The following is a 15,326-nucleotide window of genomic DNA, read 5'->3' as shown; positions in this document are numbered from 1 at the left end:
ACCTAGAACTGGTTACCAGATATAAAATTTAGAAGCCTTCACATAAAAATGTGGATTTATAACTTCTCTTAAAATATCAGAGGATCTGCAGCACTAGCTACAGTTTCCCACGTCTGAAGCTGAGTAGTAGCTGCCCCTTTTATTAGAGCATGCACTTTCCAGGACACCCCAGTCCCCACCCAGGTGCTTTGCCTACTGTAATGCCTTTTTTTGCCTCTGGAAATCTTGAGACTAGTTAGGAAAATATGATTGTAGATTGAGTGTGAGTCAGTAAGAGCTTGGACTGCTCCAAGTGGTGGCTGGGAAGAAATAAGAAGGGAAGAACACAAGAAAGACAGTATAAAGGAATAATTTTCAACATTTAGTGACTGATCCAGTATGGGTTGACAAGAAAGGAGTTGTGACCCTGAGTGGCCAGTGGAGTGATGATGTTTATAATAAGTATGGTTGGTAGCCAGTCAAATGCTTTTTACCAGATGGTGCACACATCCCCCAGCTGCTTCGAGAGTTGGCTGGTAATTACTTGCAGTTGCCCCTTTCTCCAGAAAATCGCTATCCATGAAAGGAATGAGAACACTAACATTGAGAGGTTACACATAGCGCTCTCTGGGGAGATGGCAGCACAAAGTCAATGGTTCACTGACATGGATGTACAAAACACAGACCTTCTTGCCTCAAGATGGGATCAACTCAGTGGTATAATTTATGCTTCACAGATCCCCCCAAATCAGGCAGAAGCTGGATTCCGGTTGGGACCACAGCCTTATTTAGTTTCCTTCTCTGAATCTCACTTGCTTCACTCCATTTTTTTTTTTTAAGATTTATTTATTTGTTTTGCTGGGGAGGGGAAGAGGGAGAGACAGAATCCCAAGCTGACTCCCCACTGAGCATGGAACCTTATGCGAGGTTCTATCCCACAACTCTGAGATCATGACCTGAGCAGAAATCAAGGGTCAGTCGCTTAACTGACTGAACCACGTAGGCGCCCCTGCTTTACTCCTTTTATCTTGAGAGTGCTTTCTCAATAAATCATGAATGCCAGAATCTCAGTAAATTAGGTACTTCTTGGGACCCAGCCTTAGATAGTTTTCATAACAGAATTATGTAGCTTAAAACTTGGGAAATGGCTAACAGTGCAGAGATACGATCTAGGAGCTCCTCCCCATAGGGATTCTTTTATAATCATGGTTTTATCTCTAGCTCCACAGCACAGGGCCCGGCATATACATTGTGCAGCAAATTTTATTTTGTTTGTCAAATGAATTTGATTTGGAGTCAATTGAGTTTGAAGCAGCAGCAGGGCATCCATTGTGAGATACAGTACATGGGCGCAGGAAAGTGATCGTGGTTGGATATTTAGGACTTTCACTGGGAGAGAAACAATTCAAGAAGGAGGCAGTAATTAGTGTCAAGTCTAAATAAAATCTTGAGTCTTTTCAACATAAAGCTGCCAGTATTTGTCTTTACCTCAATTAGGAACATAACTCCAATTACTCTAGATCAATGGTTTACAATCCTTTAGTAATGTTTAGGCGAAATTCCAATTAGTGAGTTTTGCTCACTACTAGTAAGTAGGTCCAGTGGAAAAGATTAACAGTCCACAGGAGAAATACTTGTGGATTTTGATTATTTCTTCTGTATTCTATTCCCAAACAATTGAGTGAGCCATCTGAGATTCTTTTAGGACAAGGAAGTGTGCAAAATAAATAATCAAGTGTTTATTGTACTTACACTTAAGAGATTTATGCCTACCTCTCTTCATTACATTAATTATATTTTAAAAATTAAAAAAAAAAACAGACAAAAGCATCCAGATATTCCAAAGGTTACACTATTTATCTTTTCAAATACAAGTTTCCAATATCCTAAGGAGGATGGTTTTGAGTGCTTTAAATCTTGGTTGTCTAATTTCATCCCACAAACTGTAATTATAGCCCTTTATAACATGCTAAATAATTCCTCCCCGACTGGATGTTTATACCTTTCAAATATTTATAGACTGTCATCGTTCCTTAGTCATCTCTTTGCAAAGTTGCACATATTTTGTTCCCATAATATTTTTCATAAATCAATTTCCTCAATACTAAGCTGCTTTTCTTCGTTCTCCATTCAATTTGTCTCCATCCTTTTAATAGAGTGCTAATCAAAGTTAAATGAGATATTTTGGGCTCAATTTATCCTAAAGTTGTTTGAGAGGGTTTAAAATTTCCTCACCTGGATTAGTTCCTCATTTATATATATAGCTCAGAATAGTGCTGACTTTATCAGTGTTTTTTATCATTTTACTTTGAAAAGTCCTAACTAATTTTCCATGTAATGGCACTCAAAAATCTCCATGCCATTACTGTTTCTTCACTGATCATTGAATAAGCAGGAATTAAATGAGTTCAAAATACATTTCTATAATTTGCTTCTTTTTTTTTTTTAAAGATTTTATTTATTTGAGAGAGAGAGAGTGAGAGAGAGCATGAGAGGGGAAGAGGGTCAGAGGGAGAAGCAGACTCCCCACTGAGTGGGGAGCCCGATGTGGGACTCGATCCTGGGACTCCAGGATCACGACCTGAGCCGAAGGCAGTCGCTTAACCAACTGAGCCACCCAGGCGCCCGCTTCTTTTTTTTTTAAAGATTTTATTTATTTATTTGAGACAGAGAGAATGAGAGACAGAGAGCATGAGAGGGAGGAGGGTCAGAGGGAGAAGCAGACTCCCTGCCGAGCAGGGAGCCCGATGCGGGACTCGATCCCGATGCGGGACTCGATCCCGGGACTCCAGGATCATGACCTGAGCCGAAGGCAGTCGCTTAACCAACTGAGCCAGCCAGGCGCCCTCTATAATTTGCTTCTTATTATGCAATATTGAATCACACTTCCAGCTTCTTAATATACATAAACTATTATTATTTCTCATTGTCCCTCCAAATCAGTAGTATCTGGAAACTTAAAATATATTATTTTCATTCTAGATTGTTCAGAAAGATATTAGATTATTTCTTGCAACTGCATTTTCAGTCTTGCAACATAATTATTTCTTTCCAACCAATGTTTCAGTTGACCTGGCTGTGTCATTAAGATGACAATTTATTAAGAGAGTTCCTTTTGCTTGTTAAATCTTAAGCATATCCCCCCTGTTGATGGGATACTATATATATATATCCTAAATGTAACAGAGATGTAAAAATAATCTGAAATGCTCAATATTTTCTTCTTCCAGTAACATCACTGCTCAACAACCATTTCCTATACTTATATATTTCAAGTTTTAAAACATTCCATTTCCCTTTTTCAGTTTAAAAGCCTCATCTGGCTTCCTAGTGCCATCTGGGTAGTAACGTGGGTGTGGCCCCTGCAGGGCCCACTCAGTCTGCCCGGGCTCCACTGCCCTGTTTTCAGCTCTTTTCAACCAGGCCCATGAGAACTGTTCTCCACCACACACAATGGATTTCTGTGAAGACTTTAGAAGGATCCCCACAGAATTAATTCTTCCCTCTCCCAGCACTTGTTGCCTTAATTTGTGCCTCTGTAGAAGCCCTTGTTTTCACTGAAAGCTTTACTGTTATTTGTATATGTTGCTGTCTCCCACACATCATTATGTCAATTTGCTTTTCCTTACCTGGTGCCTCATAGGAGAAGTACTTAAAAAATGTTGAATAACGGTAACTCCAGATTTTCTACCTCCACAGGGTTTTGGGTGGTAGTCCAGCTGGAGAGAGAGCTGGAAACTAGGAGACCTGTCCTAAAGCCGCATCCGTAGGGCAAAACACGACATTTACTTAGACTGCTTATTTGGGAGCGGCTCTGGGTGACTCGATAGAGGTCATGAGGGGTTACAAACTTCTGTGCACCCCTTGGTGTTGGAAGCAATCCAGAAGGAAGGAAATGAGGACAGTCAGGCTCAGAATGGCGAAATGACTTGCAGAAGTCACCCTGTGATTGACTGGATTAAAAATCATGGGCTCGTGTTTTCACTCATGGTTTTTTCCCCATGATTCATTATTCTGTTTTGCTTGGGTGTTTCTCTTAATGCCTAATTCCTATCTCAGAATGACATCAGGCAGAGCAGATGACATTTTTCTACCCTCATGTAGCCTGTTTGGAAGATAGAATCACCTTCTCCCATCTTGGCCCCATATTAATCAGCATCTAGTCAGAAAAACAGAAACCACTCTAGGTTTTTCAAACGAAGGGGACTTTATACAAGGCATTGTATAACAGTGTAGAACAGCCTGATGGAGCAAAAGGCAGAAGGTGCAGTAACAAAGAGTTAGCGACTACAAGAAGTCACCACCAGCCCTGGCTGGAGGAACGCAGGAAAGAGGCAGTGTTGCCAGACCCAGGATGTTGCTCACCGTGGACATTCCTAGGGGCCAAAAACCACACCACTGACAAATCCATTGTTATTGCTGCTGCAGCTGCTGAAGGCCAATGGAGGGCACAGCCAGCTGGCTTCATGGCTGCTCTTTTGCTGCTTTAACTGTGGATGGTGCTGGAGCTGCGGCCATCAGCCTCAGTCCACAAGGCCAAAAGGCCACTGAAGCCTGAGACCTCCCACTGCTGTCAAAAATAGAATTTGTTAAAAATAAAATAATTATTTCCCTTTCCTTCAGCTTTCTGATCTTCTGCTAGTGCCTCTTTTTGGAAGAACTTATCCAGAAGTCATCTGGCTGAGAAATCAGGGAAATTTAATTTCCAAGTGTTTTAGGCCTAGAACGTGACAAGGTAGAAAAGAAACTAACAGAAAAATGGGCAAATGAGTGTCACACACCCCTAATTCCACCAAATCTCTGGCATAATTCCAATTCCCTATTCTTTCCATCCATGAAATAATAGCAGCTTAAGTTTAAATATCAATACAATAAACTTGATAACCAGATAAAAGTAGTTTTGGGGTGTACAAAATTTCCAGTTATTTCTTTAGATCAGTGCTTCCTACAATGTATTCTACAGAATACATTCTGAAGAAATATCTGGCAGTCCCATGAGTTTGGGAAACTCTCTGCACTTTATACCCACCCTTGGGATTGCACACTTCATATTAGTACACGGAAGTCTCTGAGAAGTTCATTAGTCCCAATTGAAGTTGACATTTTTGACTTTGTAATTGGTATGCATTAGTGACAAAAATGGTCACAGTCCCTGCCACCTGTAATTTAGGAGAGAGATGGAGGGAATAAAGTAAGCAGAGAAATCTGTGTGTGTGTGTCTGTGCATGTGTGTGTAATTTAAGTAAGGGTTATGAATGAAACAAATAGGATGCAGTGATAGAAAATATTATAAAGGGAGATGGACCTTATTGGATAGTGTGTTCGGTGCAGGCTCTTTGAAGAAGTTACGTTTTAGCTGAGACCTTAAAGAGTGGATGGAATCAGTCATAACAGAGAGTACATCAACACAGGGCCCCTCAGTAGCCTATGGATCATCCTTGTCGGCAAACTGCTCTGGAATCCTCGTGAGATCTGTCCAGAAATTGAGAATAAGCATTTGAAATATTTATAGTAACTTGATAAACTACCTTTATGGCATTAACTCTAAAAATAAAACATATTTCTTTTAATTTTTTTTTCTAGTAGTTGATTTTTACTCTGTTTTAGAAAGTATCATTCCATGATAGATTGAAGAAGAAAAGATCTGATCTTTCACCGCAGATAATTCAAGAAACTCTGCTCTAGCAGAAGTAAACTTTGGTTGCAAAAGCTCTAAAGAAGGAAAGAGGCAGCTGAGTCTGACCGGAGGCTCATGACTGAAAGTGTAGTTGTGTGTAGAGCTTTGAGGATAAAAAATAAATAAATAAAGTGACTGGATTTTATTTCAAATGCAGTAGGAAGCTACTGAAGAATTTTAAATAATTTAAACAGATGCATGATATGATTTAGATATTTAAAACAATCATTCTAACTGCTTTATGAAAAACCAGCTAAAATGAAATAAAGAGTGTAAAATATGCTCATCGGCTTGGAAGCTTTCAGAAGTTTCTGGAGAGATGATGGCTTAGACGTGGCCATGATGGACAGGAGGGGGGCTAACTGGGGGAGAATTGGAAGAGAATTGGCACATGACTCCCTGAGGAGTTGGAGGCAAATGGGGAGAGGGGGCTGGGAAGGGAGGGGGCACAGGAAGAGGCTGAAGTTTCTCTGGGGAGAAGGTAAGGCTAGATGTATACACTCAGGGATCAGCAATATTTCGTTTCCATAGCCATAAGGACTAGATAATATTGAAGAAAATGCAAAGGGAAGAGTTGAGGGCTCAGGACTAGACCCTAAAGAGTATCTTTGGTCTTTTTAAGGCCCTGGGGAGTCCAGCTGGAAGAGAACTAATTACCTCAAGGGCATGTTAATTCTTAGACATTCAGATTTGTGTCTAGATATCACTAATATTAAATTCCATTCAGTAAAATTACTGAGCACCTGAACTATTTAGAAGCTGATGGAGGTGTTGTAAAAGATAAAAGCCAAGCAAGACTCTTAAGAGCTTGCTATCTGGAAGGACATCTAGAATAGCTACACAAGTATAAGACTTGGACTGTAAGTGCTGTAAGAGAATATAAATTGAAATGGGAATCTGGAAATCTTCATGGGGGAGGTGGCACTGAGCTGGTCTTAAAGGAGATGCATGAATTTGAGTCAATAAAAAGTATATAATATGTGTATATACATATACGTGTATATATAATATATAATATTAGCCCCATGCATACACACACATTTATATTTACTTCTACATCTTTTTTGGTACATATATAGTATGTATATATATACACACACAGTAATTAACTATGTATAGTGTATATATAAATACTCTAAAACCTATATATATGTATATATACTATATAGTGTATGCACACACACACGTGCGCACACACTAAAATTATGAGTTCATAGCTCCATTCCAATTCAAATCCAGTACTACAGTGTTTATTCTTTCTCTGACAGAAACCTGGCTTTCAGAGTTTATATTTCTTTTCTTTTTTTTAATTAAAATTTTAGTTAACATAAGAGTGCAATATTGGTTTCTGGAGTAGAATTCAGTGATTCATCACTTACATACAATACCCAGTGCTCATCACAACAAGGACCCTCTTTAACACCCATCACCCATCTAGCCCATCCCCCACCCACCTCCCTCCAGCAACCCTCAGTTGGTTCTCTATTGTTAAGAGTCTCTTGGGGCACCTGGGTGGTTCAGTCGGTTAAGCATCTGCCTTCGGCTCAGGTCATGATCTCATGGCCCTGGTACTGAGCCCCACATCAGTCTCCCTGCTCAGCGGGGAGTCTGCTTTTCTCTCTCCCCCTGCCCCTCCACCCTGCTTGTGCTCTCTCTCTCTCGCTTACTCTTTCTCAAATAAATAAAATCTTTTTTCAAAAAAAGAGTCTCTTATGGTTTGTTTCCCTCTCTTCTTTTCCCCCTCCTTCCTATATGTTCATCTTTTTTCTTTCTTAAAGTTCACATATGAGTGAGATCATATGGCATTTATCTTTCTCTGACTGAGTTATATTTCATTTAGCACAATAGACCCTAGCTCCATCCATGTCATTGCAAATGGCAAGATTTCATTCTTTTTGGTAGCTGAGTAATATTCCATTGTGTGTGTGTGTGCGTGTGTGTGTGTGTGTGTGTGTGTACCACATATTCTTTATCCATCAGTCAATGGACATTTGGGCTCTCTCCATAGTTTGGTTATTGTTGATAATGCGATCAACATCGGGGTGCATGTACCTCTTCAGATCTGTATTTTTGTATTCTTTGGGTAAATACCTAGTAGGACAATTGCTGGATCATAGGGTAAGTCTATTTTTGATTTCTTGAGAAACCTCCATACTTCTCTCCAGAGTGGCTGCACCAGTTTACATTCCCACTAACAGTGCAAGACGGTTCCCCTTTCTCTGCATCCTCACAACACCTGTTTTTTCTTGTGTTGTTAATTATAGCTATTCTGACAGGTGTGAGGTGATATCTCATTATGGTTTTGATTTGTATTTCCTTGATGATGAGTGATGTTGAACATCTTCTCAAGTGTCTGTTAGCCATCTGGATGTCTTCTTTGGAAAAATACCTAACCGTGTCTTCTGCCCATTTATTAACTGTATTATTTGTTTTTTGGGTATAGAGTTTGATTAAGTTCTTTATAGATTTTGGATACTAACCCTTTATCCGATATGCCATTTGCAAATATCTTCTCCCATTCCATAGGCTGCCTTTTAGTCTTATTGATTGTTTCCTTCACTGTGCAGAAGACTTTTATCTAGATGAAGTCCCAATAGTTCACTTTTGCTTTTGTTTCTCTTGTCTCTGGTGACGTGTCTAGTAAGAACTTGCTATGGCCGAGGTGAAAGAGGTTGCTGCCTATGCTCTCCTCTAGGATTTTGATGGTTTCTTATCTCACATTTAGGTCTTTCATCCATTTTGAATTTATTTTTGTGTATGATGTAAGAGAATGGTCCAGTTTCATTCTTCTGCATGTTGCTGTCCAGTTTTCTCAACACCATTTGTTGAAGAGACTGCCTTTTTTTCCATCGGATATTCTTTCCGTTTTGTTGAAGATTAGTTGACCATATAGTTGTGAGTCCACTTCTGGGTTCTCTATTCTTTTCCATTGATCTATGTGTCTGTTTTTGTGCCAGTATCATATTGTCTTGATGACTCCAGCTTTGTAATAGGTTTGAAGTCCAGCATGCCACTAGTTTTATTTTTCTTTTTCAGGATTGCTTTGGCTATTCTTTTGTGGTTTCATACAAACTTTAGGACTGTTCTAGTTCTGTGAAAAATGCTGGTGGCATTTTGATAGGGATTCCACTAAATGTGTAGATTTCTTTGGGTGGTATAGACATTTTAACAATATTGGTTCTTCCAATCCATGAGCATGGAATGCTTTTCCATTTCTTTGTGTCCTCCTCAATTTCTTTCATCAATGTTCTATAGTTTTCAGAGTACAAATCTTTTACCTCTTTAGTTAGGTTTATTCCTAGGTATCTTATGGGTTTTGGTATAATTGCAAATGGGATTGATTCCTTGATTTCTTTTTCTGCTGCTTTGTTATTGGTGTATAGAAATGCACATTGGTTTTATATCCTGTACCATTACTGAATTCATGTATTAGTTCTAGCAATTTTTTGGTGGAGTCTTTTGGGTTTTCTACATCGAGTATCATGTTATCTGCAAATAGTGAAAGTCTGACTTCTTCCTTGCCAGTTTGCATGCCTGTCATTTCCTTTGTTGTCTGATTGCTGAGGCTAAGATTTCCAGTACTACATTAAATAGTAATGGTGGGAGTGGACATCCTTGTCTTTTTCCTCACCATAGAGGAAAAGCTCTCAGTTTTTCCCCATTGAGGATGATATTAGCTATGGATCTTTCATATATGGCCTTTATGATGTTGAAGTATGTTCCCTCTATTCCTACTTTGTTGAGGGCTTTTATCAAGAATGGATGCTATATTTTGTCAAATGCTATTTCTGCATCTATTGAGAGGATTATATGGTTTCTATCCTTTCTTTTATTAATCTAGTGTATCACGCTGATTGATTTGCAAATATTCAATCACGCTTGCAGCCCAGGAATATATCCCCCTTGATCGTGGTGAATAATTCTTTTAATGTACTGTTGAATTTGATTTACTAGTATTTTATTGAGAAATAAAATGGATTTGCATCCATGTTTATCAGGGTTATTGGCTTATAATTCTCCAAGAATTGGCTTATAGATTCTCCTTTGGTTTTCAAATCAAGGTAATGCTGGCTTCATAGAATGGGTTTGGAAGTTTTTCTTCCATTTCTATTTTTTGGAACAGTTTGAAAAGAATAGGTATTAACTTCTTTAAATGTAGGTTAGAATTCCCTTGGGAAGCATCTGGCCCAGGACTTTTGTTTGTTGGGAGATTTTTTTATTACTGATTCAATTTCTTTGCTGGGTATTGGTCTGTTCAAATTTTCTATTTCTTCCTGTTTCAGTTTTGGTAGTTTATAAGTTTCTAGGAATTTATCCATTTCTTTCAGATTGTCCAGTTTGTTGGCATACAATTTTTCATAGTATTCTGTTATAATTGTTTGTATTTCTGTGCTGTTGGTTGTAATCTCTCCTCTTTCATTTGTGATTTTATCTATTTGGGTCCTTTCTTTTTTTGATAAGTCTACCTAGGGTTTATCAATTTTATTAATTCTTTTGAAGAACCAGCACTTAGTTTCGTTGATCTGTTCTACTGGGTTTTTTTGTTTGTTTCTATATCATTTATTTCTGTTCTAATCTATTATTTCTCTTCTTCTGCTGGCTTTAGGCTACACTTGCTATTCCTTTTCCAGCTCCTTTAGGTGTAAGGTTAGGTTGTATATTTGAGACTTTTCTTGTTTCTTGAGGTAGGTCTGTATTGCAATATACTTACCTCTTAGGGCAGCCTCTGCTGCATCCCAAAGGTTTTGGACTGTTGTGTTTTCATTTTCATTTGCTTCCATGTATTTTTTTATTTCTTCTTTAATTTCCCAGATAACCCATTCCTTCTTTAGTAGGATGTTCTTTAACCTCCATGTGTTTGTGGTCTTTCCAAATTTTTTCTTGTGGTTAACTTCAAGTTTCATAGTGTTGTGGTCTGAAAATATGCATGGTATGATCTTGATCTTTGTGTGCTTGTTGAGGGCTGATTTGTGATGACCCAGTGTGTGATCTATTCTGGAGAATGTTCCATGTGCACTCAAAAAGAATGTGAATTCTGCTACTTTGGATGAAATATTCTGAATATATCTGTTAAGTCCATCTGGTCCAGTGTGTTGTTCAAAGCCATTGCTTCCTTGTTGATTTTCTGCTTTGATGATCTGTCCATTGCTATAAATGAGGTGGTAAAGTCCCCTACTATTGTTGTATTATTATCCATGAGTTTCTTTACGTTTATTAATAGTTGATTTATATATTTGGATGCTTCAAGTTGGGGGCATAAATATTTTCAATTGTTAGATCTTGTTGATGGATAGACCCCTTAATTATGATATAATGCCCTTCTTCATCTCTTATTATAGTCTTTGTTTTAAAATTGAGTTTGTCTTATATAAGTATGGCTACTTGGGCTTTCTCTTGACATCCATTAGCATGATAAATGGTTCTCCATCCTCTCACTTTCAATCTGCAGGTGTCTTTAGGTCTAAAATGAGTCTTTTATGGGCAGCATATAGATGGATTTTTTTTTAATCCATTCTAATACCATATGTCTTTTGATTTTTTTTTAAAGATTTTATTTATTTATTTGAGAGAGAGTGAGAAACAGCATGAGAGTGAAGAGGGTCAGAGGGAGAAGCAGGCTTCCCGCTGAGCCGGGAGCCCAATGTGGGACTTGATCCCAGGGCTCCGGGATCATGACCTGAGCTGAATGAAGGCAGTTGCTTAACCAACTGAGCCACCCAGGCACCCCACCATATGTCTTTTGATTGGAACATTTAGTCCATTAACATTCAGAGTGATTAGTGAATTTAATGGATTAGTTCCATTTACATTCAGAGTGATTAGTGAATGGATTTAATGTCATTGTGTTACCTGTAGAGCTGGTGTTTCTGGTAATGTTTTCTTCTTTAGTTGGATGTTCTTTAAACTCCATGTATTTGTGGGCTTTCCAAATGTTTTCTTGTGGTTAACTTCAAGTTTCACAGCATTGTGGTCTGAAAATATGTATGGTATGATCTTGATCTTTGTGTGCTTGTTGAGGGCTGATTTGTGATGACCCAGTGTGTGATCTATTCTGGAGAATGTTCCATGTGCACTCAAAAAGAATGTGTATTCTGCTACTTTAGGATGAAATATTCTGAATGTATCTGTTATGTCCATCTGGCCCAGTGTGTCATTCAAAGCCATTATTTCCTTATTTCTAGTCTTTGTTGCTTTTGGGTCCCCCCCCCCCTCAAAGAATCCCCCCTAATATTTCTTGCAGGGCTGGTTTAGTGGTCACAGACTCCTTTAGTTTTTGTTTGTCTTGGAAACTCTTTATCTCCCCTTCTATTCTGAATGACAGCCTTGCTGGATAAAGTAATCTTGGCTGCATATTTTTTCCATTCATCATATTGAATATATCCTGCCTCTTTCTTCTGGCCTGCCAGGTTTCTGTGGACAGATCTGCTGCAAACCTGATCTGTCTTCCCTTGTAGGTTAAGGACTTTTTTTTTCCTTTGCTGCTTTCAGGATTCTTTCCTTGTTGGTGTATTTTGTGAATTTGACTATGATATGCCTTGGTGATGCTCAGCTTTTGTTGAATTTAATGGGAGTTCTCTGTTCTTCTACAATATATTTCTTTTTTGCTATTGTTTAATCTTAGTATACACAGGTAGGTTCAGAATTGCTAAGTCATATCTCTGTGAGAAACACATTTACTTTTACCAACTAGAATATATTTGTATAATAATTTTTGTCTTTATCCTTAATAGTATTTGATCAAAATATTGCTTTCTAAAGTTTCTTAGGTTAGTTCTTTTCTTCTCCACCTGTGTTAGTGTGGTAATGTTATTCATAGGTTAGGTTAGTAACTTTTGTTAGAGCTTATATTCCATTTTGGTATACCACCCCACATCCTGTTATGTTTTTATTCACTTTACATAGAGTGAAATTCACTCATTTTGGGGTATAATTCTTCGGGTTTTGACAAAGGCTTAAATCCATGAATCTACCACTAGACATGATAGAGAGTACTTTTATCATCACCTAAGCTCCTGTATACTGCACCTTTGTAGATACCACCCCTCGCAAAGTCCTGGCAACCATTCATGTGTTATGTCTCTGTTTTGGCAATTTTCAGAAAGTTATATAAGGAGAATCATATAAAAATGGTCCTTGGGTCTGGTTGCTTTCACTTGGCAAAATATACTGGAGATCCATGATGTTGTTGGAAGTATCAACTGTTTGTTCCTTTTTATCACTGAACAGTATTCCATTGTGTGGATGTGCCATGCTTTGTTCATCTGTTCACTGATTAAAAAATATTGGGTTGTTTCCAGTGGACTGATTGTGAATAGAGATATGAGAAACATTCATGTATAGGTTTTTGTGTGAACACAAGTTTTCAATTCTCTAGGGTAAATACCTAGGAGATTTAAAATTATTTCCTCCTTGTGTTTCAGTTTAGGTCATGTCTATTGACCAATCTTCAAGTTCACTGATTCTTTGTTGGCTACTGATGCTCATTGAAGGCATTCTTCACCTCTGTTACTGTGGTTTTCATTTCTTACATTTCAATTTGATTGATACTTTCTTATTACTTTTCATCTCTCTGCTGAAATTACCTATCTGACCTTGCATGTTGTTCTCCTTCTCCACTAGAGCTTTATAATAATACTCATAGTTATTTTAAATACCCTGTCAGGTAATTTTGACATCTCTGTCGTATCTGAGTCTGGTTCTGTCAATTCCTTTATTTTTGGACAGTGTGTTGTTTTTTCTCACCTCTTCATATGCCTCATAATTTTTTGTTTTAAAGCCAGACACCTTGTCCAGGACAGTAGAGCTGTGGCAAATAGATTTTATGCCTGAAAATGAATATACCTGTCCTTCTGCTAGAATTTTAGCATGTGAATTTGAGTTAGGAGTTGGGCTGAGTTTGACATTACCTTCCTTAGCTGCAGTGTTTGCCCTCAATTCACCACAGGGATCAAATTCCGTTTATGGCTCCTTGCATGTCAGTTGGGGGATAGTTTGCTGGTAGTCTCCCTCCCCGCTCCCCCACTGCCACAGTGTTTGCTCCACCCTCAGTTAGGTCTTCCCTTTGTGCTGTACCTCAGAGAGGGTCTGTCTGCACTCTCTTGGGCTTCTTCCAGCAATATCCACTGTCACTTGTTACAAAGCTTGTGAGTCTGGTGGTGGGGGAGAGGGAGTTGTCCATTATTATTAAGATTCAGCCTTAGATAGGCACTGTGTCTGTAGGGTGTGGTCTTCCCTGTCCTCATGTTCTTCCTTTCACCTTAGTTGTGGCCCCAAGAGATATTCTAGAACCTTACCTAGGTTAGGGTTAGGATCACCACCTCCTCCCAGTGTGCTAGGGACTTTCCCAGTTTTAACACTGAAAGTCCTATGTCCATCCTAGGCAAACTGGAACTAAAGGTGGAAGGTTATTTTCTATTCCTCTCTTCAGCTGCAATGGGTTTTCACCAGTGTCCTAAGGATGACAGTGCTTGTTACCTATTCCCTAATAGCTTAAAACATTTGTTCCATAAGCAAGATAAAGGAGAAAGGTCCTACTTGAGGTTTCTTATCCCTTTAGCAGATACTGCTATTTGGCTTTTCAGTCCTCCATGGTCAGGGATGCTTTCTCAGTGTGTGCTAGGTGGCGTTCATGGAGAAGAGTCTGCAAGAGGGTTGCAAACTCTCCCATACCTGCAGCTTCAAGGGGCTCCACATTCTCCTATGAGCTCCATTCAGGCTCTACCAGTTTATGAACTATTCTGGCTGAGTTCTTTCACAACCAGTATCTGATTGTGTCTGTCCCAGGTAAGCAACTGGCCATGTCTAGTCTTTCCCTGCAAATGTCTGTCTATTCTTAGCTTTGGGGCTAATTGGTTATCCTGTGACCTCAGCTGTCTGATGGGTTCAAGAAAAGTGATGAACTTGCAGTCAGTTGGACAGGTTTTTTGTCATGAATGACAAACAAGTGACATATTTTTAAGCCCTCTATGTCCTTGGGCTAAATCTTTGATTTTTACATTTGTACTAATAAAAAGAATTTCAACTGTGCACACATAATACACACACACACTCTATACAGTCAGCTCATAGCTGCCCTATGTTGGCAAGTACACTCATAATTGGCCTGTGTTAGTTGGATGTCCAGTTTAGAGCAGACAGATTTGGTTATAGCTTCAATGAACTATCCTAAAAATGTGTCATTTCCGTATCTCTTTTACATGCAATCCAGGAATATTATGGAAGCTTCTTTGGCATCTAGGATGTCAGCCACCATATTGACATTCTATCTCCCTGCACATCAGACCTTCTCTTTTCTTCACAAATTGGACTTGAATCATTTACTTAGCTTTATTTTTGCTGTAGTAGATTAATGTAAATGTATTTAATAAATACATATTGAGGGCGCTTGGGTGGCTCAGTTGGTTAAGTGACTGCCTTGGGCTCAGGTCATGATTCTGGAGTCCCAGGATCGAGTCCCGCATCAGGCTCCTTGCTCAGCAGGGAGTCTGCTTCTCCCTCTGACCCTCCCCCCTCTCATGCTCTCTCTCTCTATCTCATTCTCTCTCAAATAAATAAATAAAATCTTAAAAAAAATAAAAATAAAAAAATAAATAAATACATATTGAATGTCTTACAGAGAGTAAGGCATATTAGAATATAAAGAGTATGTTGAGTTTTTATGGAAAATCCC

This window comes from Neomonachus schauinslandi, chromosome 8 (assembly GCF_002201575.2).
Source record: "Neomonachus schauinslandi chromosome 8, ASM220157v2, whole genome shotgun sequence".
Taxonomy (NCBI): domain Eukaryota; kingdom Metazoa; phylum Chordata; class Mammalia; order Carnivora; family Phocidae; genus Neomonachus; species Neomonachus schauinslandi.
The sequence above is the reverse complement of the archived record's forward strand: the minus strand, read 5'-3'. Positions refer to the sequence as shown.